We start from the raw sequence: 27,606 nt of genomic DNA, 5'->3' as shown, positions 1-27,606 counted from the left end.
AATATATCAAAACATATACTAAACACCATGTCTAAGCATATATCAAAACATCATATAGCATATATCAAACCATCATAAGGCATATATCAACCACCATAAAGTAAATACCAAACCATCATAAATCATATACCAAACCACCATAAAGAAAATACCAAACCACCATAAGCAAATACCAAACCACCATAAGAAATACCAAACCACCATGTCAAGTCGCTTTGCCTCAACCCACAAACAAGGAAGGATACATAGCCCACTGTTGGCTTAGGGGGTCCTGACCCAGGTTCAAAGTTAGTTGCGCCAACCAACAAAACCCTACACTACTGGCCCATTCAGCAATAACCCGCGTAGCGCAAGTTGCAGTCTCACCCGAAGAAGTATGGGGGGATGCTGGAACCTAGTTTACGCATCCAAAGAGAAGTGTGATGCCTTTTAAGACCTGAGATTTGCCTGCGCATAGATCGATATACTAAAACAACCTTCAGACCTTCGCGAAGGTGCATGATCGGTCTTTACGGACCCTTAAAAGTCCCGTAGATAAGTGTTGGCTTGTTTGGGCCTAACCCAGGTTCAGAAGAGTTATTTAGCCAAACAAATCCTGTAGCTACCGTCCCTTTTAGTAACAGCCCACGGAGCGCGGACTGAGGTCTCACCCGAGGTAGCAGGGGAGGGTGCTGGAACCAGGTTTCTACACCCTAGGGATGTCTCGATGTGTACTAGAGGGTTCGCGCATTGTTCTATAACTCCGCACTCCTTAGCCTTCGAGCTGATCCAGGGTGATTATAATTTTCTTATTCATGCGCTATTCTACTTGAAGGAAGAAATTATGATTCATAACTATTCAACAGGGTCTTTAAGCAAACATTTAACCAACATAACTTATTTGCGCACAAAATGAACCTAGATTCGCATACATTCATCACATTTGCATTAACCAGATATAGAAAGGTAAACCATAAAGACAGATGCGCGATACAGAATTACAGAAGCAAACTTATCTTTATTATTATTCTTCACCAATACATCTAGATCTACCTTGTGCACTCAGCTGCAGGGGTCCGCGCACACAGCTGCAGACTTTCTAGGCCTCTGCACACACAGCTACAGAGCCTCTACCTACTACCTAACCCTCGACTCGGACTTACAGACGCTCTCGATCTTTCTACTTCAAGTACCCATTACATTTCATGCTATCAAAATTCTATTTCTCCTACCCATAGAGCCTCGCTCTATTTATACCCTCCCTTGGCCCGCGACCCCCTGCGCAGGCCAACCCTAGTTACATCTTTTTACATTGTTTTTAGGTGGACTACCCTTTGACTCAACCTATTACAATTTGTGCTCCGCGCATTCAGCGGAGTCTTTATCCTAACTTTACCCAAAATGTCTAGCTTCGCACCTTGTAACCATTGCGCAGGGCTTCCGCTACCCAACAGTCCCCCAACACAATCATCGTGACTCGTCCCGAGTCACTTGGCTGGTACGTCAATCTTCTCGCGGAGGGCGGTGAGCATCCTCTGTGCCTCACTTGTTCCAGCAACAAATTCTTTTGTCATCCGTTGCATCAATTCCACACGTGCGGCCGTCAACTCAGTCTCAGGTGGCGTTGTCTCAATGGTGGCGTACTCGCTTTGCATCTGAGCTACCCTGCGCTCGATGGTGGTCGAAACTGCAAATGCCTCATCCAGCCATGGCTGGAGACGCGCTTTAATCATGGTTGCCTTTTTTCGAGCCACGTCAACTTGGATCTTTAGGTCCTGGGCTTCCCTTATCTTAGCCAGGTACTGCGTGATAGCGACCATCGACGCGGTTCCTTTGGTCCTATCATAAGCTTCCTGAAGCTCCCGAGCTTCGGTTTCCAAGTGCTGAAGAGTTGGGTCCTCCTGAAGGGTCGTGAGTGTGACAATCGACTGTGTGAATAAATCCAAACATTCCTTCATTGTTCTTGTAAGCATTTCGTGAGCAACTGTGATGATGTTCTTGCACTGCTCAATGATCTCAGGGGGCATTGCCGGCTGAGCCTTCATTTGTAACTTTGTGATCTACACACTAAGCTCCCGGTGGATCCGCGCGGCCTCCTCTTTAGCGCTACGGAACCCAGTAGCCAGCTTTTGAATTTGGGTCTCAATAGGGAGATCAGCCCCAATCTCCAACTCTGGGGCACTTGAGCAAGCCTCCGTGACAAGCTGTTGCATTTGATGGTTCTGGGTAACGGCTTCGTCCCTTTGGAGGTGCAACAAATTTATTTTCTGCTCCTGGAATATTTGTTTGGCATGGCCTTCCTGGGTGCGGAGCTCTATCGTGGTGCTGTCCTAGAGTTGGTGCAAGCTTTCGTGTGGTAAAGCGGCTATGTTGAGTCCCAGTCCTGTAAGCCATCCCAGCACAGCTCTGTCCTCCGCGTTGTCAGTGATCAATGCACCTGCCAGAATTGCAACAGAATAGGTGACTTGGGACTTTAGTAAAGGTTCTGCAGCTGACATGCCAGAACCCCTTGCAGTAGTGCTTGCACTTGTTGGCGTGACATGGATCCTTAGAATATGTAGCTATTGACAGAGCTCCCCAAACACAATCTACTGCTCAGACATGGCTTCGTCGACTGCATCCCATGTGGCATCACGAACAACATCTTCGATGTCATTCAGGTCACCCGTGGTGAGGGTGGTCACTTCACTGTCCGTTTTAGACGCCTTTACCTTCTTCCGCGGCTTTGGCCACTCTGGTGTCACTGAGTGCTTTAAAGTGGCACCCTTAGCAGTGGATGGAGTATCTGTCGTGGCCAGCTGAGTGGTTTCCTTCTAACTGCCCTTGTCCATTGTCGATGTCTCACCACCTGGTTGTGGTTTACCTATTGCTGCTAGTGCCACCTCCCGAGCTGCTTTAACTTAATGGCAAATTGTTCATTCCACTTCTGCTGTGCGGCATGCTTGGCTTCCTCCTTTCGTTTTTGAATGGCAGCCTCGTCACATGCTTCCACGAAGGGTCTGCGCTAGGCCACTGGCCACGTATCCACAATCCCATCAATAACATTGTTAATGGCAATAAACCGAAGTGGAGTCCATGCTTGAGCCAGGTCCTTTCGCGCCCTGATATAGACATGATGCATGTCCGCTTTAAATTCGGCAATGTGCTCCATGCTTTCATAGATCTCGTTCGTCAGGTGAGGTAACTAATTAATCCATTGACGCACAGTCGCGTCCATCAGTACCCAAAAAATCTTGATATTACGAATTCATTCTGCATCCCGTGTCACCCAAAGGGAAGCATATCGAGCAACTTCAGGCCACTCCGGATCCAAGACTGGAAACTGGCTCTCCTCGGGTAGGTCAGTAGTGACCAGCATGATGGATAGAAGTAGCCATGCATAATGGAATCTCATACCTTCCTCCTGCACTTCACGGAAATTGGTCTGAAATTCTTCGCAAAGGAACTGCGACCAGTTGAACCATACATCGGCTGCACATTCCTTAGCAAGAGCGATAACTACAGCGGGGACCTCAGTGCCGCGACATTTCCTCATGACTTCCCCTCCAACAATTGGGTGGAAATGTGAACTACGTTGTATGAGATATTGTTAATGAGATACCCTCGCTGCCCTTTGGCGAGCTAGTACTTCTTTTTCAGTCTTTCTATCATCGCAACATCATTACCCTTATCAATAATTCCCTGAGGGTCTCTACCATCACAAGGTAGGTGCAAAATGCGATGAACCAGTTCCGCTGTGATACGAACAAGTTTACCAACCCATAAGACATCCTCATGGACTAAATAGAGCAGCTGCTTGATGACCAACATGGTGATAGGGGGCCGGAGAAAGTGAGGAATCGACAAGAGATAGAGTAACCCAGCTTGATCCACCTTTTGTAACCACGTCTTCACCTGCAGGGTTGTCATCGTCCCTTCTATCTTCCAGTCCATTAGTGCATCCGTCGCAAGATGGGGAAATTTTACTCTATCTGCGAGGTCCCAATCCTTGAACTTCATTGTTGCAACATGGCCAACCACCAAGTTCTCCACTGGCACACCCTTTGGTAGTGACGGGGTGTTGATAGCAGAGTCGACTTCATCCAGATTTGCTAGTACTTTGGCCTTCCCTTTGCTTGGTGGCACATAATTAGGTCGTTGTACTAGCTGTATGGGGTCTTCTTCAGGGAGGACTTCTTCGACGTATGTGGGAGGACCCTCAGCTTCGTCCTCGCTTTCAATTATCACCGTTTTAGCCTTCTCTTCCATTGTGAGTTTTCCAGACTACAGATGTCGGGGCGACCTTCTGACTGGGTCGGGGTTCTGAGGATCCTTCTTGGTTCGTGGCATCCGGGGAGATTTGGGGAGCTCGGTGGCCTGCGGTGTGGCTATCTGTGGGTTGTCTGTAGTAGGATTCTTCACCTTCAGGATTACGTCTTGGTAATATTTGGGCAAGGCCTGAAACCATGGACTATTTGTGAATTTCTCGTCACTCATCATGTTGTTGATGCTAGGCAGTTTTCTTGCAGAGTGGAAAGACATGGTGGCATGACCCTGACTCTGATTATATATGATTCGACATGCCAGGTTGGCTGCTTGTCCCTGCGGCAGTTCATAAATGCGATTTTGACGGTTATTCCTCTGCATTAATTCCCCACTGTCGGTTTCGTAGTGCTCTAAATGGGTCATTACTTCATAAATAGTACTTGCAACGGTCGCTTTCCATCTTTCCTTCACGGCCGTGAATCCCCAGGGACGCAGGTGGGGTTTTTGTACATATGCAATGGTTCTGTCGCGCGACTTCTCAGCAGCCTGCTTTATTAGCCCGCGCCCTCTTCCAACTGCATGGGGCGCTGGGGCTGGGTCTCCGACGGATAGTCAGGTGGGCGAACCCCTAGTACAGGTCTTCCGTTTCCTGACTAGCCCGGGTCGCGAGCACCCCATATGTTCCCACGATCCTACTACTAAATTATGGTGCGCGTATCCCTGTTCTTTTGGGTGCAATCACAATGACACTAGTGGGGTCAGTGCCTGTAACCGGGTAGGAGAGCCAGCAACGTCAGTTTCCTTTAGTAATTTTGTTCCATAGTCCAGGTAGGCAACTTCTAACTGCAATTCCGCAATTGCTTTATCCAGCTTTTGGCTTTGTGCGCAGAGTCGGGCCCCAGTCTCTTCTAACTTATCAAGTCATGTTTTCTCCTGTAGGATGGTTGCCCAAAGTTACTGAACTCTATCGCAGATGTCGTCAGTGGTGGAGTGGGTTGCACCAGATACTTCTTGTGTTTTGCACAGGTCCAGTTGGGTTGTCAGTCGTCCATTGCGCATCCGTATCCTTCGCTCTACCGCTTTATGCCATCGTGGCCGCCGCGCACGTCCCCTAATCCGGACTTGAAACCGTCGTCTATATCCCAACTTCTGCGGCTCCCCTCTAGGTGTGCACAACTTGTCCTTCGGTACACTGGGCTACTCCCCTATTATGCATAATGTACCAGGAGGCCCGAGTTGCGCTTCGATGATCGCGTCATTCTCCTCTGGTCGGGGTCTTTCTTCTGTTGCTACGCGTCGTACCGACCGTGTCATCATATTACAGTTGAGTGTCGTAACTCCCTGCAATCGATTCTGCCATCGCTCTGCTTCCTCCTCAGAGTCCATGGTGCAGATGCTATCGCGTTCCCATGAGGTTCCTCTATTCTCAGCGAAATGTATCCGATCTTGGTCTTTCACTGTTATCTGATAAATGTAATCCAGTTCATCATCACTTTCTTCATCATGTATGGGTTTAGTATAGCATTCTCCTTTCGATGGATCCAACGGGACTACCACCCGTAGTGACTTCTTCTCAAAGGTCATCTTGCACCTTTTTAAGTTAATAACCCCCTTCATATCTGTAGCCCAATCAATTCCCAGCAACACTGGGTAAGGATTGCTGTCGTCAACAATTTCTATAACTTCGAAATCGGTCTGGGTACTTACACCGTCGATATCTACCGTCACCCCTTGCAATCGGCCCATTGGTAAGATCTTTTGCTGGTTGGCCATTCGTAATTGAATCGGGGACCATTGCAGTGCGGGCTTGCCCATCCGTTCCCAGGTTTGTTTAGGCAGTACGTTTGCATCTGAGCCTAAATCCAAGATAACTTGATCCATTTCATAGTCACCGATTTGCGCGGTCAGTCTCATCTCCCATCCAGTGCGTAGAGCACATCTTCCTATCTTCCGAATGACCTGGGGTTCATTGGATCTGGCGCATCGGGTGATCAACTCTTGCAATTCTTGAACAACTTTACGATCGTGCAATAATTTCATGCAGGTTTCCAGAAAGGTAGTGACCATGGAGGCGTCCACTCCTGCCTCCATCTGATCCCTCCTATCTAGGGTCGAAGCTTCCGTGAAGCTCTGCTGGGCTTCTCTTGGCCCCATCCTTCCTTGCTTCGGCTCCGCGCGTTGTTCCTTCATAGGTGTGTCGCACCTATCCCTGCCTTCATTTCCTTTAGTTGCGCCACTTCTTAGTACCATGTTTATGCTAGGGTCCTCTTCGCGAGGTTCCGCACGCATCATTTGGATATTCTGGGTTGGTGGAGGTTGGAGTACTCCCTTTTCGCTTAATTGGCCAATTAAAATCAGACAGTCTATTAATTCGTGATCAAACTGCTCACAGTAGGGGCATGAGATCCTGGTTGGGTTAGTGCAGTCGCACGCGTAGTGTCCTTGTCCTCCACAATTATAACAAATTAATTGACCACGGCCCTGTCCAAGCCCCAATCCTCTTCCCCTACTGCATCCTTGAAACCCTCCTCGCACCTCAGTCTGCACCTGGTAGGCTAGGGTTCTCTCTAGCATTAAGTCATAACTTCGACACGTTCGTTCATCATGTCCCACCGATTGACAAAAGTTGAAATACAACTGTTGTGAGGTTTGGGTGTAGTTCTATAATAGGTGGCAATTATCTATCGCATGCTTCCCTCCCTCCTGGAAAATAGCGTACCAGGGTGCCTGTGCAGTACTTGGTCCTACTTGTACTTCTACCTTTAATGGCATCAGACCTCCTCCTACCGGATAGTTCTAGAAAACCAGGAAATGGTCCTTATTGTGCGTTGGGCTCTTACATTTTCTACAACCCACCTCCGGGCGTACCTCTGGTCAGGACATTCTTCCCTGCTTCAGACTCTACACTTCCAGGCTCATTTTTTGAAGTTGCCCGTGGATTTGCTGAACTCCCAACCATGGGTCCGGTATTGGGGTTGCGTGTAACCTCATTGCTGTCTCTAGTGCCTCAGCTTGGGTTGAGATCTTATGTTGTGACAAAGCCATCCTCAACTGGGGCATCAAGGATGCCACAAACCACGTGCAATGCTGCCCATCTGTTAAAGTCATGTTAGCTTCGCGAATAGTACTTTTCAATCTCTGGTCCAGATCCCACGGAGTTTCACCAGGCAACATTGCTATCTCCTTGAATCCAATGACCGATTGGGCTTTAGACTTTGGCCGGCCAAACTCTTTATTCAGCACGTCTTCGATTGCCGCTATTCCCTCACCTGGATGGTCGGTTGAGTATTTTATATACCATGTTAGTGCGTGGTCCTGTAGTGCACTGACCAGCATAGCCTTCTTGATGTTTTCATCTATTATACCTTGCGCATCCCATACAGATTTTATCACAAACCAGAACCGACTTGGCTCTTCATTCCCTACACCCTAGAATGTTGGTAACTTGATTGCGGTCACCATCCCAGCCTTTGGTGGTGGAGGAGGTGGTGAAGGTGTTGGTGTGGATGGACTCGACGCGGGTGAAGCAGGTGGCGGTGTAGACGAAGGTGGTATCAGTGGGAAGCGTTCTTTAATCAATCGGACCGCACTCCCCCGTGAGAACCTAGCGAGATCCTCCTCGTTTTCTCGTGAGTTTGAAGCCAACGGGATGTTTTCTACTCCTTCTATTTGTTGATAACCCTTTCCAGTCCGCGTTACCATAGACATCAATGCACACGCAAAATCTATTTCTCACGCAACAGCATCTTAATCCAAGTATTCAATGATTTGATGCACCTACCCTGCGGTCCTTGGAGAAAGTGCCTTTCTGCTTCGCTGTAACTTACGGTTGTATCTATCGCAAATTCAGTGATAAATCCCCCAATGATCCGATCTAACCAGTGTTCCACCACGTGCACAAGTCTATCTTTGGTGTCTTCCAGCCTTCGCACCAGTTCTGAAGTCCACACTACGAGCTGGTCCAATCTACTCCTCCCCACGCTATCAGCTAACTTCATGATCCACTCATATAATTCTATCGAGAATTTTATGAAGAAGATCTCATGTATGTCTGTCAATATATAGCAATCCAACCACTGTTCCTCCGATATCCGTGAATTTCTGTTTTCCTGAACCGCGAACTCGTGAAGCTTCAGATCCCACCAATCTTCGAGTTCTTTCTTCATAGGATTCCAATGTTCCCACATTAGACACCCCTTAGGCAGATCCCGATCCTGGCAATGGAACCATTTGTTGGCTTGTTTGGGCCTGACCTAGGTTCGGAAGAGTTATTTAGCCAAACAAATCCCGCAGCTACCGACCCTTTCAGCAACAGCCCGCGGAGCGCGGACTGAGGTCTCACCCGAGGTAGCAGGGGAGGGTGCTGGAACCAAGTTTCCACACCCTAGGGATGTCTAGATGTGTACTGGAGGGTTCGCGCACTGTTCTATAACTCCACGCTGCTTGGCCTTCGCGCTGATCCAAGGTGATTATAATTTTCTTATTCATGCGCTATTCTACTTGAAGGAAGCAGTTATGATTCAAAACTATTCAACAGGGTCTTTAAGCAAACATTTAACCAACATAACTTATTTGCGCACAAAATGAACCCAGATTCGCATACATTCATCACATTTGCATTAACTAGATATAGAAAGGTAAACCATAAAGACAGATGCACGATAATACAGAATTACAGAAGCAAACTTATCTTTATTATTATTCTTCACCAATACATCCAGATCTACCCTGCACACTCAGTTGCAGGGGTCTGCACACACAACTGTGGACCTTCTAGGCCTCTGCACACACAGCGGCAGAGCCTCTACCTATTACCTAACCCTCGACTAGGACTTACATATGCTCTCGATATTTCTACTTCAAGTACCCATTACATTTCATGCTATCAAAATTCTATTTCTCCTACCCATAGAGCCTCGCTCTATTTATACCCTCCCTTGGCCCGCGACCCCCTGCGCAGGCCGACCCTAGTTACATCTTTTTACATTGTTTTTGGGTGGACTACCCTTTGACTCAACCTATTACAATTCGCGCTCTGCGCGTTCAGCAGAGTCTTTATCCTAACTTTACCCAAAATTTCCAGCTTCGCGCCCACCGTTGCACGGGGCTTCTGCTACCCAACAATAAGCTTGTGTTATTAATAAACACTAGATAATTCATCAAAGTCTTCGCGTAATTACATAAAAATTCTTGCATACATCATCTAACAGTTATTCAATAGAATTTCACATTATTAGATCAATATTCCATAAACATATTATTCATCAACAACATAATTCATAAAGAGAAATAAACAACAATACACAATATTTCTCTAGAAACAACTTCTTTATTGATTCTTAGTTCAGAATACATAATCAAAACTTCCCTGTGCACTCAGTTGCAGGTGTCCACGCACTCATCTTTGGACTCTACCTAGGCCTCTGCGCAATCAGCTATAGAGCCTTTCTCTCTTATCTGACCCACTTCTCTGCGCTAAGGCCTCCAAGACTTCATTCCTTATCCATTTTTACATTAGATCTCTCCCTTATACTCTCTAAGACACACCTACGTATAGCTTTTTACATGCAATCCCATGGTCTATAGACCATGGGTGGATCTCAAAACCGAATCGACTTTTAAATAAACAAGGGCTAAAACCCCTTTGACTCCTAAACATATACGTGCTCCGCATCTACAAATCATGGAGACTTTACATCTTTTACAACAATTACATCAAAACTTGGGTTCTTAACTCCAAAAATGACCTAGGGGATCCCATCCCAACAGGTCCAAACACAAATATCATGACTCGCTCTTGAGTCACTCGGTTGGTGCTGCGAAGATCCCCCAACTCCACCTGAACTACAACAACTTCGGCAGTGCTCTGTGTGGCTCCCTGCTTCTCCTCTTCCACTAGCTTCTCTATAGCTGGTCGTTCTGTGGCTAGCTTCATCATCTGCTACGTCTATTGTAAGCCTGTGACCTTCTCCTGAATGTTGGCCATGACCTGGTAAGCTTCGTCTAACCAGGGCTCCAACCTGGCCTTAAGAAAGGCTTCCTTCTTCTGTGCTGCTTTGACCTGCATGAGGCACTACTTCCCTTCCTACAACTTGGCTAGGCGTTGTGATGGTGCAATGGAGCAAGCCATTGCTCGAACTTCATCGTACCATTTCTACAGCTCCCGAACATTTGTATTTAGTATGTGGAGGTTTGGGTGTTCTTGCAGAGTCATCACCAACTCCATTGCTTGCTCAAATAATGTTGAAGAGTTAGCAACTGTGGCATCCAAGGTGGCTATCCCTTCTTTTATGGTGGCTCTGCACTGCTCCCTCACCTCGGGTGGAGTCGTGGGCTGTATCTTTAACTACAACTCAATTACTTTCATGTTGAGTTTGAATTGAACTTGACCAACCTCTACCTTTGCCTTGCGTACACCAGCAGCTAACTTTGTGATCGTTGCTTCCAGCTACGCGTCCTCAAGAATGTGAAGCTCAAGCATTTTTCTACATGCCTCTGCAACTGCGGACTCGAGTCAGAGACTTTGTGCCTACAACGTCTCCTTTTCTTTCAAGGCTAGTGTTTTTTCAAAGAACATCTTCTTGTTTTTCACCTTGTATTCACTGATAAGATTGAGAGCATGCTACTCCCGAGCTCTCAATTCCTTTGTCACCCCAGCGTGCAACTTATGAAGAATCTCATTAGGGATTGCTGCGATGTTCAACGTGATGTTCTTAAGTGTGCTTAAAATGATGTGATCATCGGCTGATTGCACACATAGGGACCCTTCTGGTAATGCAGCAATGCAAAGATTGAGGGTCCTTACAAATTTCGCAGCCTGACTCATCCCCGGGACTAGGCTCACTTGTGCTGCACTCGCTTGACCCGCGCCCACCTTTCTCTTGTTGTCCTAGATCTCCAGCTCACGTAGATCCTTTTGGACACTCCCCAACGTTTGCATATACTGCTACTCGAACTACCGCAACACTTCAGTTGTAGAGTCCCATATTTTATCTCTGATCTCATTGAGATCGCCCTCCATCAATACCATGGCCTCACCCTATGAATTGTTCGAATTTTTTTTTGTAGGGACCTCCCTGCTGCTCTTGTACGTGCTTCTTTAGATGTGATAGGGTGCTCTGCCCCTCATATCCTTCGTCACCTTCTTTGTTCTGTTCTTCTTCCTCGGTCGTTGGCGATGGGGATTTTCCACTTCTTTCTAACTCATGCTACTCCTGTTCAACGTGCTCCTTGGTAGCGCACTCCTTCTCCATCTAATCCTTCTGTGCGACTTCCTTCTTCCTCTGCATGGCGAGGTTTTGTGCAGTCTGCTTGGCTACATCCTTTCTTTTATGTGCTAGCGAACTTCCCACGCCCTTACTGGTTCCGACATCTAAGTCTGAGGGGGTGTTCCACTATGCTAGCCATCGCCTGATCACCTCCTGTACGTCTATCTCTATTACCAAATATGGCAAGTTATGCCATTTTTTGTCGTGGATCTTTCCATGCTAGAACGTATACTCGGTAAAAGTCAGCCTTGAATGTGACATAAGCTGATAACTGCGTGTACAAGGTTGGGGAAAACCTTGGGCACTGTTTAACTGCCATGCGGAGACTTGCTTCCATCAGGACCCAAAAAATCTTAGTCTCTGTGACGTGCATGGGGTCCTTCGCAGCCCACAGGGAGGCAAACTACGCTGCCTCCGGCAATCCTCCTTCCAATGGAGGAAACTGACTATCCTCCAGTAGCTCCCATGCAACCAACATAATGGGGAGTAGAAACCAAGCATAATGAAATGACCTGGTGTCATCCCGGGCCTCGCAGAAATTTGCAAGGAGCTCTTGGCATAAGTATCTAGACCAATTGAATAGTACATCTTTCGCACAATGAGCCGCTAGAGATATTATGGGCACCAGAAACTCATGCGCACGAAATTTCCTAGTCACCTTTCCAGCCAAGATCTGCACAGCCATTTGAACTACGAGGTCGTTTATTGATAGGATGGAATACCTCTACGTTTTCTCTACTAGTTCATAATCCTTCTTCATCTACTCCGCAAGCCCTTCTCCCCTGCCTTTCCACCAAACTCCTTGTCTGGGTTCAAAACTTCATGCGGCAGGTGGGTAATCCTATGGATAAGCATACCTGTGATGGGTATAGGCCCTCCTAGCAATAAACACCCATCCTGCACCAGAGTGAGAAGTTGGCATATGCAAGTTGTGTTAATTGGGGTGCAGTGGTAATGTGGCACCCAAAGCAAGTTGAGCAACCCGAATTGCTCATCACTGCAGACACATTCCTATATTTTCAGTGTTTTCACACCCATGTCTTCATAGTGTAGAAATGTCACACCTATAGATCAAACTAATATTTACTAAAGCATAATACTTGATCTAGTTCAACAAAACATTAAGCAGAAGCATAATCAATTTCATGAGCAACATCAAGCATAAACACATATAACTGATCAAGAGAAATAATCAACCATAACACAAGATATATCACTGGGGAAAGCACCAGCATAAAACCCCTATCTGTATTATCAATCAAGTGGAAATCCTCTTCTGTTTACAAAAAGAATCAGCTCAAGAGCTATCTTGTACTCTCTGCAATAAAAAAAATAAGATCATAGACTACCTAGGCCTCAATATATAGGCCACATGTCCTCCAATCTCCTATATTACGAATTTCTCTTGGAAATAGATCCTTCTCCATGCAAGGAATACTTACTAGAAATATCCAAGTATCTGATAGTACATTGTCCCTTATTTGAACTCAACTGGGTCTCTGTCTGAACTGACATGCATCAGTTATCCATGAGGGAATGCTCAGTTATCTAAAATAATAGTTGTCACATGCATGCAAGCATTAACAAACTATATTTCATTAATTTAACAACTTGTTAAATTAATCTAAATGGACTTGACTAAGTAAAACTAAGTCAATTGATCCTCTCATTGTTATGAAACCAGCTCACAAAAGATAGAAAAGATAGATGAACGCCTTAGAAATAAGCCTCTTCGAGGGGGAAACCTCCTTTACATTACACAAATGAACAATTCTTAGATGATACAAATGACAAGACCTCTTTTCTATATATAGGAGTCTAAGGGGTCATAATATAATTAGAGTCGACATAACATTAATAATGTAAGGGCACAATAATAACAATAGTGGGCTTCTATGGGGCACAATAATAACAATATGGGGACTACATGGGCACAACAATATAATAAGGGGGTTGTACTAATAACAATAAGGGGTTACACCAGTAGTATAGGGGCCTAACATGGCCCTCTCCCTCAAAATGTGTTTTCCTCAATGCTTGAGTAGTTCTTGATGCTTCTGTATAAAATTCTCATCATCCCATGTGGAATCTTCAGCGGGTAAGTTCTTCCACTTGATGAGATACTCCGAAAATGATCTATTTCGTAGCTGTCGAGTTATTGTTTATGTGACTACTTCTGGTTCCAATCTAATTTTTCCTTCCTCATCAAGTTCTTGCAATATTGTTTGAACTGGGAGCTTGTCACCTATAACCTTCTTTAAACATGAAACATGGAAAACTGGGTGCACTCGAGAAGCTGCAGGAAGCTCCAATTTGTATGCCATAGTAATAATCTTTTGCAACACCTTGTATGGACCATAATACTTTGGTGATAATTTATTATCCTTCTTAGCTTGCTTGAGGGAAATTTGTTTATATGGTTGTAGCCGTAGGAATACCCAATCACCTACATCAAAACTTCTTTCGCTGCGATGTTGATCTGCCTGTTGTTTCATTCTATTCTACGCCAACACGAGGTTATCCTTTAAGAGTTGGAATACTTGTTGTTGATGCTCGATGTGATGTTACACTGCTTGAACCTTAGAATTTTCTCTTAAATATGACGTGATGGATGGTGGCTGATATCCATAAAGTGCCATAAATGGGGTCATTTTTGTTGTTGTATGGAAGGAAGTGTTATACCACCATTCAGCCAGAGGAAACCATTTGACCCATTGTGTCTATTTATCAGATACAAAGCAACGAAGATATCCTTCCAAAAATTTGTTTACTATCTCAGTTTGCCTATCAGATTGAGGATGATAAGATGAGCTATGAGCTAACTGAGTACCAAAACAAGAAAATAATTTTGTCCAAAAATTTCCAGTGAAAATGGGATCTCTGTCACTTACAATAATCTTTGGGTTTCCATGTAGCTTTTGAATTTTTTCCATAAATGCAGTAGAAACTGTACTGGCTTTAAATGGATGTAATAATGCACAAAAGTGTGCATACTTGGTAAGTCTGTCAACTACCACCATGATGACACTCTTTCCCTCAGACTTGGGTAAACCTGTGATAAAATCCATTGAAACCTCCTCCCAACGTTGGCTTGGAATGGATAAAGGTTGTAACAGACCTGGGGTCTTAATTGTTTCAACATTATTTTGTTGGCAAACCAAACATTCCGCCACAAACTTTTGAATATCCGATTTAAGGCCATTCCAAAAAAATTCCTTCATAACCCTGTGGTAATTTTTTAAAAATCCTGAGTGCCCTCCTAAGGGAGAAGTGTGCAATTCCATAAGAATCTTTTGTTTGAGTTGGGAATTCTTACAGAGGTATAAGTGATCTTTGTACCATAACGAATCATTTTTCCAGCTAAATGTATCAGATGTACTGGAATCTTGTTGTAACTTTCGAATAAGTGCCCACACTTCTTCGTCATTCTTCTATTCCTCCCTTGCTTCGTTTATCCAATTTGGTTGGATAATAGAAATGGCGCACAACAATGCTTCCACATCCTCATCCTTTCTTGAGAGTGCATCTGCCACCACATTTTGCTTCCTTTTTTTGTAGATGATGTCAAAGTCATAACCCAACATCTTTGTGACCCACTTTTGTTGCTCTCCAGAGGATAATCTTTGTTCTAAAAGGTATTTAAGGCTATCATGATCCGTTTTTACCTTGAACTGTCTTCCCATTAGGTAGGGTCGCCATTTCTTAAGTGCATGTAGTATTGCCAACATTTCCTTCTCATAAATAGCTTTGCGTAAAAACCTTCCCTTGATTGGACGGCTTTCAAAAGAAATGGGTCTTTCGTCTTGCATTAAAACAGCACCAATTCCATTTCTTGAAGCATCACATTCCAAAATAAAGGTTTTTGTGAAGTCCGGTGTAGCTAAGACCGGTGCTTGGCACATTGCCTCTTTAAGATGTTCTAAGGCCTTTATTGCTTCTGGAGTCCATGAAAATGCATCTTTCTTCAATAATGTTGTTAGAGGTGCTGCTATTTTCCCATAATTCTTAACAAACTTGCGATAATACCCTGTCAACTCGAGAAATCCTCACAGATGCTTTATGGATGTGGGGATTTTCCATTCCTTAATGGATTTAATTTTGCTAGGGTCTACCTTAACTCCTTCATGAGATACAATATGACCCAGAAATTCCACCTCTTGTACTCTAAAGAAACATTTGGATCTTTTTGCATATAAGTGTTTCTCCTCCAATAGTTGTAGCACCCTGTCAACATGATCCTTCCAAGACTTTCTGTACATTAGTATATCATCAAAAAATACTAACACAAATTTTCTAAGGAAGGGTTTGAAAATGGAATTCATCAAACCTTGAAATGTAGAAGGTGCATTGGTAAGGCCAAAAGGCATGACCAAAAATTCGTAATGACCCTCATGAGTTCTAAATCTTGTTTTCCGAATGTCTTCAGTCTTCATTCTGATTTGATGATATCCTGAATGAAGATCCAACTTGGTGAAGTAAATTGATCCATGCAATTCATCCAGTAATTCATCAATGACGGGAATGGGAAACTTATCTTTAATAGTGAGCTTGTTGAGCTCCCTATAATCCAGACACATGCGCCATGATCCATCCTTCTTGTGCACCAATACTACTGGAGCAGAGAAAGAACTTTGACTAGGTTGAATTATATTAGCCTCTAGCATTTCCGCAACCATACGTTCAATTTCACTCTTTTGGGCATAAGGATATCTGTACGGCTTGATGTTTGAAGGAACACTTCTTGGAATCATATGAATAGCACGATCATGATCATGAATAGGTGGGAGACCTTTGGGAGTCTCAAATAGCTTGGAATGATTGTCCAAGACATTTTGGGGATCTAGAGAAATAGATGATTTCGATGTGGAAACATCTAGCGAACATAATTGTGCAATTAGACATCGTTGTTCCTTTTTTAGAAGCTTTGTCATACTGTTAGAGCTGATTATCTTTCCCAGTTTTCCTGCAGTACCCCTTAATTCAACTTCCTTTCCTTACGTAGAAAATTTCATGAAAAGTTCTTGAAATTTAAAAGCTATTGTACCCAAGGATTGTAGCCATCGGACTCCTAGTACAACATCAACACCTCCCATTGGAATGGAAAGCATTGGGCTATTCAATAAATATTCTCCCATGGATAGCTTGATATTATGGCACTTTCCAGTGCAATTTATCATTCCTCCACTTGCAACCATCACTTGACACTCTGGTGCTGGATATGGGAAGCAATTCAATTCTTTTGCTATCTTACAATGAATAAAATTGTGGGTACTTCCTGAATCAATCAACACTATTACCTTTTTCTTCTTGATATGTCCTTCTATCTCGATAGTTTGAGGAGTGGTAATCCCAGCCAATGCATTACAAGATATGGTTGGATTCATTACTTCTTTATCTAGGGTTTGTTCCTGGAGTATATCCTCTTCTTTTGACATTTCTTGTTCCTTTTCTTCCTCCTCTTCACAATCTATGTAGAATAATTTCTTCTCAGCACAGTTATGACCTTTAGGGTATTTGCTATCACAACTATAACAAAGCCCTTTTTCTCTTTCTTCTTCCAACTGTTGTGGTGTCAACCTTATAGGTTGTGGAAGGCTAGGGGCAACAACACTTCCATGTTTATAGTTGTGAGTGGTAGGCTTCCTAGTTGCCATAATTTTGCTTTCCATTTTTCTTGCTAACCTGAATGCCTTCTCCAATGAATCAGGTTCCCAAAGGAGAACCTCATGTTGGATATTATCCTTTAAAGTCCATATGAACACATCAATCCTATGCTCCTCTGGAATATCTTTTACCCTTATGTTCAATTTTTGGAAGTCCTCAATGTGATCCATCATTGAACCCTTTTGTTTGAGACTTATCAGTTGGCTAAAAAAAGTGTTGCTTTTTGTATCCTCATAATGTGCTGTCATTTCTTCCGTAAAAAGTGCCCAAGTGACAATTTGTTTACTAGAGCAAAGCCATTGATACCATACAAACTAATTTGGTTCCAAATATAAAGTGGCAATACGTGTCTTTTGTGTGTTTTGCACATTATTGAGATCGAAAAATTGCTCCATCTATAGTATCCATGTTGCGGGATCCTTGCCATCAAACATCCTCATATCGATTTTTCTCCACAAATATAGCGCGAAAAGCTCTAAAATTCGGATCTGCAGTTTAGAACGATTTCAAGCCAAATGGGATTTTTTTTTAGCGTCTGAAACGTCGCAGAAAAAAAGTTATATCGCAAAGGCCACAATGACCTATTTGGAGCAACGAAACCCTAGAATTCAAAGCTTTGATACCAAATGTTATGAAACCATCTCACAAAATATAGAAAAGATAGATGAATGCCTTAGAAGTAAGCCTCTTCGAGGGAGCAACCTCCTTTACATTACACAAATGAACAATTCTTAGATGATACAAATGACAAGACCTCCTTTCTATATATAGGAGTCTAAGGGGTTATAATATAATTAGAGCTGACATAACAATAATAATGTAAGGGAACAATAATAACAATAGTGGGCTTCTATGGGGCACAATAATAACAATATGGGGACTACATGGGCACAAAAATATAATAAGGGGGTTGTACTAATAACAATAAGGGGTTACACTAGTAGTATAGGGGCCTAACACTCATTATAGAACTCATACTTGATTCCTCAATCAGTGGAGAAAATCAAGGATAAATTCCTCAATCAGTGGGACAACTAATTGCATGTTCTCACAAAGGCTTCTAGTTTAATTTTCCATAATTAATTAACTCATGGAGATTAATTAATTAATATTTTAAACTGCTGTTAAGACCAAATTCGTTTTTACTTCCTATAGTTAGACGAGGGACTGCTAAAAATAGGAAGGGACCCAGAAATGATATTCTTAGAAGATTCTATTTTTAGCAGTTTCACCTCTCACCCAAGGTGGCCAAAATGCTCATTAGCCAAACTGCTATTTTTAGAAGTGCTATTTTTAGGATTTCTATTTTTAGCACATTCTGAATTTATCATTTCTTGTTGCACCCTTTTCAACGCTCCCTCTCAACAAGAAAGGGATTATCAGCAACCCTGATCCTGTCTCTATGGAACTCAAACTTGCCCTTTGACAATGCCTTTGTCAAAATATCTGCATCATGTTCCTCGGTCGAAATGTATATCAACATGATGATCCTCTTGACCACACAATCCCATAGATGATGATAGCGGATATCTATATGCTTGGACCTGTCATGAAACACTGGATTCTCAGAGAGTTTAATGCAACTTTGATTATCACAATATATCACGGTAGGATCCATCATCTGACCAAACAATGGCACTAGAATCTTCCACATCTAGATGGCCTCACATGCAGCCTGACTAGCAGCCATGTATTCAGCCTCCGCTGAGCTAAGTGAAACTGATCTCTGTTTCCTGCTATACCAAGAAACTGTAGCTGACCCAAGGTTGAAGATTCCTCCAGAAGTGCTCTTCCTGTCTAATGGACTACCTGCCCAATCTGCATCCGTGAAGCCTTGGAGCTTTACTCCCTCTGTCTGCCTGTACCATAATCCATACTGTGTAGTGCCTCTAATATATATCAGCACATGCTTTGCCGCCTTCCAAAATAACTTGGTTGGCTGAACCATAGTTTGACTCAGTTGTTTCACCGCAAAGAACAAATCCGGTCGTGTGTTCACAAGATACATAAGTGAACCCACAAGCTGCCGATAAATTGTAGCAGCTACTACCTCACCTAAAGTAGCATCCTCCTTCTTCCAGTTACCTACTATAGGAGTCTCCATGGGCTTGCACATCTCCATGTGGAAGCGCCTGAGTATCTCATTGGCATACTTGCCTTGAGACACAAATACTTCCCCATCTCTCTTCCACACTTCCATGCCTAGAAAGTAGTGCATGAGGCCCATGTCCTTCATCTCAAACTCTCTTGCAAGGTACTCCTTGCAAGACTTGATCAAATGATCATCACCTATCAAAATCAGATCATCGACATAAAGTACAATAATCAATAGCTTACCTTCTACCATGATGTGGTAGAGGTTTGCATCCACTTCACTCTTGGTGAAGCCAAACCTGGTGAAATAACTGTTGATCCTGGTATACCAAGCATGGGGTGCTTGCTTCAGCCCATATAATGCTTGCTTGAGCCGGCACACATGTGACTCAGGATCAAAGGTCTCAAATCCCTCAGGCTACTCTATGTATACCTCTTCCTCAATCTCCCCATTGAGGAAAGTTGTCTTCACATCCATCTGATGGGTCTTCCAACCCATCTATGCTGATAGTGCCAGAATTGATCTGATCGATGAGTACCTTGCAATAGGAGCAAAGGTCTCATCATAGTCAATCCCCTCCACCTGTGAGAAACCACGGGAAACAAACCTTGCCTTGTGTTTCTCAATACTGCCATCAGCTGCATGCTTTACCTTGTAAATCCACTAAGACGTAACCACTGACTTGTCCGACAACATCCCACACACTGTTCCACATGATAGAATCATAATCCTCTACCATTGCATCCACCCAAATTGGCTACTGCACTGCCTCCTCAAAAGAAGAAGGCTCGGTCCCTACACACTCCCCAACTAGGGCCATGTAGCCAGTGTATCTATCGGGAGATCTCCCCTATTTGCGCTGAGAGGATGGCTGCCCCACATTCTCTTTCACATACTGCATCAATCTGTCAGCTTCCCGTGAGCGTTTCCGCCCATCTCTGGAAGACTCTCCAGTAGTGGTGATCTCCACTACTGGAATATCTACATGTGGCTGATTCACATCATCGGGAGGCTCCTCATCCTTAGAAACTAATAGTTCCTCATCATCACCATGCAACTTGAGCTCCCTCTAAAGTGACACTCGCATGGTTCGTTGATCATCAAATTTCAGATCCCTGCACACTACAGTCCTCTAATTGGTAGGCAGAAACACATGATAGTTGTGAGGTGTATCCGTGTACCTCACAAGTATTCTTAACTCAACTGTTGGGTCTAGCTTCTTCTGAGCATCGTTTGTCACATGACAGAAGACTGGTGATCCAAAGATGTGGAAGTGACTCACATCTGGTCGCTTCCCTGAAAAAACCTCTATAGGTGTCTTCATCCCCAACATGCGATGAGGACTTCTATTCTAAAGATATACTATTGTATTGCATGCCTCATCCCACAGATGAAGTGGTAGGCCTTGGTCATGCAACATCACTCAAGCTGCTCCCACAATAGACCTGTTCTTCCTTTGTGGCCACCCCATTCTATTGTGGGTTATGAGGTGCTGTGAGTTCCTTTTTAATTCCTTCTGAAGCACACAAGTCCTTAAATTGTTGGGAAACATACTCTCCACCATTATCAGTCCGCAAGGCCTTTACTTTCTTCCCTAATTCTTTCTCTACCAAAGCTTTGAACTCACAAAACTTCAAGAAGGTTTGATCCTTCTTTTGCATGAAGTAGATCCAACATCTACGAGAAAAATCATCAACAAAAATAACATAGTACCTATGCTTTGTTGTGGAGGCTGTAGAGAAGGGCCCGCATACATCTGAATGAACTCGCTCCAGAACTGCTCTTGCTCTACTATCCCGATCATGAAAGGAAGCTTTTGCATACTTACCCAAAGTGCAACCTTTGCATGTGCTCGTTTGCTCCAGCTTGCACTTGGGTAATCCAGTAGAAATTTGTTGCATGATCTTCAAGGCCCCATGATGCAAGTGGCCTAGTATCCTATGCCATAAATCACCAATATCTTGGCCAAGCACCACCTTTGCTTTGGAACTCAATGCAGTATAGTCTTCTACCTATAACTTATAGAGATTCTTAATTCGAATCCCTATTTGTTTGGTTTGTCCAATGCCGATATGCCTTAGGAAAACCTTTCCCAAACTAAAGACTACATCATAGCCTTTATCCTCAAGCATAACAATAGACACAAGATTCTTTTTCAGCCCTGGTACTTCCATAACATTAGAAAGACTGAGGGGAGAACCATGCTCCTTCTGAAACACAACCATACCTTCACCTTAGACACGGTACTTTCCGTCATCGCCCATCTCGATGCGTATTTGGAGATCCTTTTCCTCCAAAGTGCTAAAAATATTCTTGTCACCTGACATGTGGAAAGAGGCTGCACTGTCCAAGTACCAAACACATCCCATACTGGATAAAACCATGCATGCAATAAGTGAGAAATCCATCTCAAACTATGAAGCTAGTGCATCACCATCAGATTCCTTGGAGGAACCTTTCTTGGACTTCTTCTTTGGGAAATTAGTAGCATAATGGCCCAACTCATGACAATGAAAGCATCTCACCTTCGACTTGTCAAACTTCTTCCCTCCTTGAGAATACTTGGATTGGGATGCCTTCCTTTTCCCTTCCTTAGCTTTAGATGCTAAAGCCAAGTTCTCTTCATCATCATGTTTTGATGAAGAAGCTCCATCCCTGGTGCTCTGTCTGATCTCCTCCTGCATCAAATCCAACAATAGTCATTCTCAATCTGGTAGTTTGTCCCTTCCATTCACTGATTCCTGGTAGCTATGCTAGCTCTTAGGAAGGCCAAGGAGTGCTAGACTCACCATATCATTATCAGTAGACATGACCCCTACACTTGCAAGCTCATCCCTGCAGGTGGTGAGCTTGTTCAGGAACATAGAGATAGTGTCACCCTTTTCACACTTGATCTTGCGAATTTTGTCCTTCAGTGCCAGCTTCCTCTGATCACTGCTATTCTGATATAAATCTTTCAATGTTTTCCACATTGCATGCAGAGTCACCTTCCCATGGAGGCTCAAAATTATGTGACCTCGAAGTCCCTCCAGGAGGATTCTCTTAGCTCTAGCCACACACTTCTTCCATTGCGCCAGTTGAGTAGCATCAATAGGCTTAGGGAATTCTTGATCAATGATGTCCTTAAGGCCATTATCATCCAATACTGCCTCCATGTGATCCTTCCAAGCTATGTAGTTTGAGCTGCCATGAAGGGCATACTCAAGCCTCAAACCATAGAAAGCCATCGGTGAAACAGATGTGATAAGAACTTGAGATCTATATACCGAATAATAAACTTCAAATTTCTCTTGCCTGTATACTGTTCTTCCTTGATCACCTGTGCTCTGATACCATGTAAAAATGTCACACCTATATATCAAACTGATATATGCAATGTACTAAAGCATAATACTTTATCTAGTTCTACAAAACATTAAGCGGAAGCATAATCGATTTCATGAGCAACATCAAGCATAAACACATATAACTGATCAAGAGAAATACTCAACCATAACACAAGATATATCACTAGGGAAAGCACGAGCAAAAAACCCCTATCTATATTATCAATCAAGTGGAAATCCTCTTCTGTTTACAAAAAGAATCAGCTCAAGAGTTATCCTGTACTCTCTGCAATCAAAAAATGAAGATCATAGACTACCTAGGCCTCAATATATAGGCCACAAGTCCTCCAATCTCCTATATTACGAATTTCTCTTGGAAATAGATCCTTCTCCATGCAAGGAATACTTACTAGAAATATCCAAGCATCTGATAGTACATTGTCCCTCTTCTGAACTCAACTGGGTCTCTGTCTGAACTGACATGCGTCAGTTATACATGAGGGAATGCTCAATTATCTGAAATAATAGTTGTCACATGCATGCAAGCATTAACAAACTATATTTAATTAATTTAACAACTTGTTAAATTAATCTAACTGGACTTGACTAAGTAAAACTAAGTCAACTGATCCTCTCATTATAGAACTCATACTTGATTCCTTAATCAGTGGAGAAAATCAAGGATAAATTCCTCAATCAGTGGGACAACTAATTGCATGTTCTCACAAATACTTCTAGTTTAATTTTCCATAATTAATTAACTCATGGAGATTAATTAATTAATATTTCAAACCATTGTTAAGACCAAATTTGTTTTTACTTCCTATAGTTAGACCAAGGACTGCTAAAAATAGGAAGGGACCCAGAAATGGTATTTTTAGAAGATGTTAATTTTAGTAGTTTCACCTCTCACTCAAGGTCACCAAAATGCTCATTGGCCAAACTGCTATTTTTAGAAGTGCTATTTTTAGGAGTTCTATTTTCAGCACATTCTAAATTTAGCATTTCTTGTTGCACACTTTTCAACACATAGTATACTCGTTTCATGAAGTTATCCATCACTAACTGTTGGAACTTAGCATGATCTGCTAGGTCCTAGTCCTCCATCTTTAGTAATGGGACTCGCACGAGCCACGGACCTTCGAAAGGCACTTGCTCAGGTAGCAACGCTGTGGAAGTGATAAATTTCTTGGAGTATAGGTATTTTGTAATCTTAACCTTTCCCTTCCTCGAAGGGATATACTAAGGGAGATTTGTTAGGGGATCCGCTCTTTCAATGTCAACATCTTCTGTTCCTTGGCCTTCTCTCGCCTCCATGTCTACAACCTTCTATTTTCCTTTTGTCGCTTACTTATCTTTCTACTGTGTTGGTGTTGTGGTATGCTTCCTGGGGAAGCGCATATCTGTACTGACTTCTTCTGCTTCTCCTTTATTGCAAGTTTCTTTTCCTTTGCCATAGATTGTTTCAGCCTTGGTGACCTTAGTGCCATGGGAACTAGAGGCGTGGCATTAGCAGTAGATATCTTAGGGCATAAGGCATCGGATATAGCGGCTTTTGAACTCAAATCTTCTACGAGGTTTGTGGAAGTTATCCTCTCCATAAATAGTTCTCGAGCTTCCAGGGAAACTTCTGTGTGGGCGAAGAATTTCTCCCAAAATGCTCGGCTCATAAGCGAGAGATAGAAAAATATTAGCAAAAACTCCAAGTTTGAAAATTGTTCTCTGTTGGACTAGCACACATAATTTATAGGGGTTTTTGAATTCAAATCTGACCATTCCCCCCAAATTCTGACAATTAATGTTGTTTTGGCGACAAATCTTCAAATATTTTGGCCTTAAATGCCACCATCCCACTCCTCTTAACCATCTTCTGGCTGTCAAATCATGAATAGTAACTACAACGGTCACTTTTCTATTGTGTTGTGTGGTACCTCCCTTCATAGCGTAACCTCCTTTGTGTAGCTTCATAGATTGTATCTACATCATATTCCGTGCATCCCGCCTGCTGCGTAGTCCTCCAATCTTGGCAGTGTAGTTTATAGTCCTGCACTCCCTTGCAACTGACTAGAGCGCTAAGATTGTCTTACTGCCATATATTCATTGGGTAGGATCCCGTGTATACAACTTCAAGTGACTTCCATTCACTCTTCCTGGAAAAGGTTCTCCATTCAGCTTCATGAGCTAAACTGCGCCTCCATTTGTAATTTCTTTGATAATATATGGCCCTATTCAATGCATCTGAAATTTCCCTAGAAACTTAGTGAACTTACTATCATATAATAAGACAAGATCATTTACCTTGAATGTACGAAGCTTGATGTGACGGTCATGCCAAGATTTTTCACGTTCCTTCTGTACTTGCTGATGGAATCCAACCAAGAATTGGTCCTCTTCAAGCTCCATCAACTGCGCGAGCCGTTCCTCTAAGGCTCCATCATCTCCCAGACTCTAAGAGCTACTATGTGTAGACTAGGCATAATATACTCCATTAGCATCACAACTTCTACACCATAGACCAATCTAAATGATGTTTGTCCTATCAACTTCTTGCAAGTAGTCCTATACGCCCATAGTATTGCAGGGATGCACACATCCCAGTCATTTCGCTGTGCATTGCAGATCTTCATCACCTCATTCTCCAAAATCTTATTAAATGCCTCAACTGTTCCATTATCCTGCAGATGATACAGAGTGCTCTTCTGATGGTAGAATTGGAATTCTTTTGTTACAGCATTGATCGTCTCGTTTAGAAAGTGCGTACCTTGGTCGCTCATCAATACTTTTAGGTAGCCAAATCTGGTTAATGCATACTCAAAAAAAAACTTTGATGTTGAATCCCTTGTGCAATCCTAAACTGTTTGTGCCTCTACCCATCTCGTTAGATACTCCATCGCGGTGATAATGTAGCGTGCATCGATCTTGTTTCATGGGGGCCAAATTGGCCTAACAAAATCAATCACCCATTTTTCAAATGGTTACAATGATACTTGAGGCTGTAATGGAAATTTGTCACTTCACGATGGTCTGCAAGTTCTCTAACATGCATCGCATGCCTTACAATACACTTTAGAATCTTTGTGCAGCGTTGGGCACCATAGACCAGCGCGCAAAATCTTCTATGCAATCACCTTTCCTACATAATGTCCTCCCATAGCCCCTCCATGAGCTTCAGCGAGAATCCTATTTCTCTCAAAATCTGGCACATATCGTTGCAATATCCCATCTACACCCATATTATACAGATGTCCCACAATTACTGAAAAGTCTACCACATGCATTACTAATTCCTTCTTTTTCTCACTTGTGTACCCTTCCGTTGCCATCCCGGTAGTCAAAAAGTGAATAATACCTACAAAATGATTAGTGGCTACATGCACCATGAAGAGTTGCATGTCTGGCAAACCCTTCCTCCAAATTATTAGGTTCTTCTCTTGTTTCTATCCGCGATAGATGATCAGGTGCTTCATTTAACCGTCCTGGCTTTGCAATGACCTCAAAGTCATACGCATGATGTTAGGTCCCTATAATACTAGTGATTCCCCCATTACTATTTTCATTGTATCCCTTATTGTTATTGTTGTGCCCCTATCATCCCCATATTTTTATTATTCTGCCCCATATAATCCCACTATTGTTATTTTTGTGCCTTTATATTATTATTGTTAGGTCGGCTTGGTTATATTGTGACCCCTTAGACTCCTATATATAGAAAGGAGGTTTTGTCATTTGAATCATCCAAGAATTATTCATTTGTGTAATGTAAAGGAGGTTGCCCCCTCGAAGAGGATGAATTCCAAGGCATTGATCTCTATTTTCTATATTTTTGTGAGCTAGTTTCATAACATTTGGTATCATAGCTTTGGATTCTAGGGTTTTGCTGCTCCAAACAGGTCATCGTGGAATTTTCGCTATAAATTTTTTCTGCGACATTTCAGGAGCGAAAAAAAAACCCTTTGAGATGAACTCTTACTGAACCTCGGGTCTGAATTTCGTATCTTTTCTCTCTATATTTTCAGAGATATGATCTGAGGAAGTTAGGGTTGTTGCAGACTCCTAAATTACATTCCAAACAGGTCACCTTGGGAAAATCGTCATAACTTTCTCTCTGGGAATCAGATTGAATTTTCATCAGAAGGTATAGAAACAGGATGGACTATAGTTTTTTGGGTACCATTGTTAGAAACTAAGGTTGAAATAGTGAACCGCGGCACGTCGTACCAATTTTCTGTATTGAACAAGTCTATACTCAGGCCATCGTGGGAGATTTGGCATAACTCTTCATTGGAGAATCCAATCTTGATCAGACCTGTGGAGTTAGAAATATTACTTAGAGGGTTACCGCGGGAAGAAATTTCAGAACTTGGAGATCCAAAATTATAGAAATACATCAGGTTCAATATCAAGCTCCTACAAAGTGAAAAAAAGGTGTGTATTTTTTTTAAAATTTTTGCATAAGGAATTCAAAGCGTATAGTGAAGCATTATTATTGGTAATTGATGCCCCGAAGAAAGAAAATGGAAACACCTAGTGAGCAACCTGAAAGCTCTAGCATGACTCATGAAGAAGAGGAAGAAATGCAACATGATATATCAAAATTACAAGACCAAGTGCAACAAATGTCACTTGCACAAAAAGTAACAGAAGCTAAGATGGATGATTTAAAGAAATACGTAGAAGCTAAGATGTATGGCGTGGAAGATAAGATGGATGGTTTAAAGAAAGGCATGGAACCTAATATGGATGGTTTAAAGAAAGGCATAGAAGCTAAGATGGATGGGGTGGAAGCTAAGATGGACGACATGGAAGCTAAGATGGACAATTTGAAGACAGATTTGAAGGCAGGAATGGAAGATTTGAAGAAAGATTTGACAAAGTTTCTACAAGAAATGATTGCTAATGGCGAAAGGGTAGTAAAGGAAACTCATGATGAGAACAAAATAAATGTTAATCATGATTTCATAGACTCTAACATTAGATTGGAAAACCACCATGTTCCAAAGATCGATATGAGGAAGTTTGATGCAAGGAT

Source organism: Pinus tabuliformis, chromosome 3_2 (genome assembly GCF_031772625.1).
Source record: "Pinus tabuliformis cultivar Carrire ecotype Pingquan chromosome 3_2, CPIR1, whole genome shotgun sequence".
Classification (NCBI taxonomy): Eukaryota; Viridiplantae; Streptophyta; class Pinopsida; order Pinales; family Pinaceae; genus Pinus; species Pinus tabuliformis.
Note: the sequence above shows the minus strand (reverse complement) of the source record.